Here is a 4,649-nt window from a genome sequence, read left to right on the forward strand (position 1 = left end):
TTTTTGTGCAACATTTTTCTTCATCATCTTTGTGTTTCTAATCTCAATATATTTAGTGTTTTCTCATTCTTAAGACATTTGACTTTCAAGTGTAAGAAAGCGTGGGAAAAACTAATTTTGTCAATACTGTTTGCTTATGCACTTATAGCCTAATGATTGTATTTATTTTCGTAAAGTTTAAGGACAGCATTGGGCGTTAAATGACAAGATGAAACACTGAAGGCTGTGTCGAAGATAACGTATGTCTTGTTTTGGCAGTTTTAAAAAATTGATATTATTCAAAAACACTTCATTTTACTTCACATACATCAACAAATAAAAGTTATACTAAGACTTTGATGTCCTAGACGTTTTCACTTTTACTAAGGACATTTAACTATTTGTCCTTTTTCAGATTTCTCTGTCATGAGGAAGAAAATAATTTGGCTTCCTCTAGATAATTCAGTAAATGAGTAATATGGAGGTTGTATCTTGTGCTTTTTTTTCCCTGCTGTGTGTATGCATAGAAGCCACTTTTCATCCTCTTACTGGTTTTAAACTATGTCTGGAGCCTAAATATCTAAAAATACAAGTGAAAACTTGAAAAAAGGAAACGTTTCCTAGGCCAAAAAAAAAAAAAAAAAAAAAAGCACTAAGAAATGCTGATTATTTGCCTTTGCCTTTCTCCTTACCTTATTTTATTTGTTTCATGGAAAAAAAAAGAAACAACTATCATCTCTGTATGATAGTTCTATATATTTTAGTGTAAAAGTTAGTAAACCTTTTATAATTTTATTTCTTTGTAGTGCTGGGGACCGAGCTCAACTATGGTCTTGTGCATGGTAGGCAAATACTTTTTGCCGTGATCCAGGCGCCCAGTTTTATAATTTTCCTTCATTCAGTAGGCAATTTTTTAGCCACTTTTCCTAAGCCGATCAGCTCACTTATGGGTAAATCAGACCTCATGGTTCAAATGTCTAGTCATTCTTTACATATTACACAGTTGCTATGTGTATGTTAGAGGAAAAAGTCATAAATAAGGGGCACATCCAACATTCTTCAGCAACCAATTTTGGGGAGTGCATTGTCCCAGACTTTGAAATTTCTCTTAGCTTGTCCTCTCTTTTTTTTTTGCTCTGTTAACAAAGATGCACCATAATCTCTATGTACCTAGGGGGGAAAAATATCACAGTACAGGGTATTAGGTATAGAAAAATCTAAAACAAATTTTGAAAGAAAACTATGACAGAAGGGCAAAGAGCATTTTGCAACTCAGATCAGCCTATTTTTTTTTTTTTTTGTTGTTGTTGTGTTTTGTTGAATTAATGAAAATAGGTTTTTCAGAAATAGATACTCTCCTATTTTAAGTTTGGACTTATTCATAATAGGAAGAAAACATGGTCGCTTCTTCATTCATTTAAAATTGATCTTTTGTCTCTCGCTGTAAATCGGTCCGAAGATGCCACCTTTGATTGTTTGCTTTGTGTTAACATGAATCCAATAAATAGGCCTGGCAGCTTTGTTTTTGAGAGTTCTGTCATTTCAGGCTGGTGTAGTGTAAGGCAGGCTGTATTTTCTCTCCTTGAAATACATTTTGTGTCAATAGCTTTGTTTGACTTTGTGAAAAGTTTGTGTGTCCTGTTTGCTAAAGCTTCCTTCTTAACCAGGACAGAGGACATGAGTGTTAAATCACAGATTTTTCAGGAGCAGTGAGCTCTTTTACTCAAATAAGGAGGTGGGAACAAGGCCAGGTAGTTGTATTTCTATAAAAGGGTAACCTACATTTTTACTCAGGCAACTGCCTGCATGTTTCACATATTTTTGCTAACCCTTATTATTACCTGCAGAGGGAGCTTGTATATGAGGAAAATAATCAAGGCAGTCTAAATTGATAATTTGCCTTTTGGAAATTATGTTTCATCAAAATATTTTAAAGTTTTGCTCGAGAAGAATGGTTGGAAGGGACAAGTAAGTTTTGAGATTAGGCCAATTATGGTAAAATTTAATATCAATGCTATCATTTCCTGAGTTCATAGATTACAAACGTGCTTTCAGTTTTTCATTAATCAGTAAAAATAACTTGAAAGATAACTGCATCAGGTTAATTTTTTAATTTTTTTATTCTTTTGATTAACCAAAGCTCTGGGAGAATGACCGCAGAACTGTCTCTGTTTAAATATCCAATAGTCATTGATAATATAAAAATTTTCCAGATTACATGAAGTATTATTGAATGAGCATTAAACATAAAGTAGTGAGTTATATTAACACAATTATAGGTCAAATTAGATAAATTACACATGCTCTTTACTAAAAATAAAAATGGTCACTTTGGATTAATTACATGCAATAGTGAACACATTAATTCAGTAACACTTAAACAAGGAAACTATCAGTGAGGACTTAGTATTATGTGATCCAGAAAACTGCTGACTAACTTGGAAAAAAGGAGTACAAGCAAAATAGACAGTACTTGATTGAAAACAGTTCTTTTTGTGAACTCTGTGCCAATTGAACTTCTAAGAAATCATGAACTGAACAGTCAGCTATAGTTGTTTCGCATTAATTGTGTTTTGATGCTTAGGGAGATAAGCGTTGGGATCTATTTTAGTATGCAAAGTTTTTTACATTTCCTGTATACATTTATTCTTGCTGGGAAATTTAGGATATTATATTAAATTCTATTAAAAAACCAGTTCCGGTCTTTATTTTTACATTTTGGCATGGTGACATTCCTTCAGAATTTGCTTGTTGAAGGGTGAAAAGATGATAGGGCATATCTACTTGTGCTTTTCTTGAAAAGAGACAAAGTAGTTCATTTCCTTCAGGATACTGCAGAATGATAAGACAGAGTTGCTTATTTTGCATTTTATAAAGCTTTGTTCTCAGTGAAATTTCATTGTTTTGGGCTTATCATTTTATTAACCGATCTTTACTAATATGAAGTCAGATTGTTATATAGAATAATCCTCTAGGTAAGGAAACCGGTTTAATAAAGAGATTTATGGTCCTGGCGTGGGCTTTTGTACAAGTATTTCTCTCTCAGCATGGCCCCGTTTTATCTTAACAAGTCCGTGCTACATTTATGGAGAGCATTTTCATAACGGGGTAAGAATGTTAGTGACAGCAATAATACTTCAATAGGATTACAGTGGTATGCTTCATCAAAGTATACAAATGCTCCTTTTCCATAGAATTATTGTGGGGCATCCCTTATGCCAAGTTTATGTCATTGTCTTAAATGCTATGATAAAAAGCTATTTATTCTCATAGTTGGTATTAAATCTGCTAGGCACTGGGAATGGAATCTGATCTTCCAGCTCATTACCCTTTTCCTTCTAGTAAATACCACAGCTCCCTTCGCAGTGAGGTAAGGGTTACTGGAGAATTCATTCCAGGAGAATTGTGATGTGAGGCACAGTAACTGTCACGGAGTGCATAACTTCTGTGATGTTATTGGAAAGGCACAGCCAGGGTAAGTTCTACTTGCTTTGTCTTCAATTTGGAGGTAGACTACTGAGTGAATATGAAATCTGAATCCATCGCAAATAAGATGTGATTGGAAAGTTCAATTGCTGTTCCTCTAGAAGTGTTATAGATATTTTATTATGCTGTAGATGTTTATGACAAAGAGGCTAATTGATTGAAGCTGGCTCTTTAGTTTAAAATAGCCCCTACAGTCTATGTCAATTATCAAAGAAAATTTTATTCTCTATTCTTAGAGAATGTAAGCGTCTGATATACCATTCTCTGCTCATGTGGGTAATATGTCATTTCAGGATATATGTGTATTGTTGTTCCCATATTTATTTGAGCAGACTAGTTTTTCAACAATAAGCTATATTATAAATAGGATATATTTTAAAAAATAACTACTCAAAGAGTAGTGTGTTGTGAGTATAGATTTGAAATAATTTTATTGTAAGCTTTATAAAAATAGAGCTTTTCTATTTAAAAAGACTTCGTTTGTAATCTTTCTTGAACCAAGAGTCAGATATTTTAAGCATTTTGAATGAAAGTTAAATAAAGCAAGATAAACTCTGATAACACTATAAAAGGTGTTTGTACATAATAAAAAGTATAAAATGCGAAATTTTGAATACACATATTTGAATAACTACTAAAAATAAATTTATTTTAAATTGCTTTGTTAATCCTAGGACTTAAAAAGGAATTTTCATTTTATCTGTAAGAATAGGAAACTTATATTTGTTTCTTTTTATTTTTGTATGTTTTGAAGGCATCCTTTTTGTCTTATAGCTTGTTTTATAGATTTCCTAAAATTGAAATCTAAGGAGAGTTCAAGCAGAATACTTTTTATTACATATAATTTATGTAGTTGATTGTGTGGCATTCATGTGATACTGCAAATTCAAAGATGCACTAAAGAATAAAAATATTAAAATCTTAGAATATGAAATTTCTAGTTTCTAAAGAAAAAATACTTCACAGAAATCCTCTAGTAATTGAAGTACAGTATCTTTATGTAAAAAAGAAAAAATACACTAAGGAAATACCTAAAATTCAAAATAAAAATACGGATGCTTTTGACTCCTGTATAACATTTTCTCTAATATTTGTGATGTTTAAATATCTTAATATGAATATTATTGGTAAGGCTTTTTAAAATTCGTGCTTAAGGAAGAAAATCATTCAGTAAAATTATTTGA

Source organism: Muscardinus avellanarius (assembly GCF_963383645.1).
Source record: "Muscardinus avellanarius genome assembly, chromosome: 3".
Taxonomy (NCBI): domain Eukaryota; kingdom Metazoa; phylum Chordata; class Mammalia; order Rodentia; family Gliridae; genus Muscardinus; species Muscardinus avellanarius.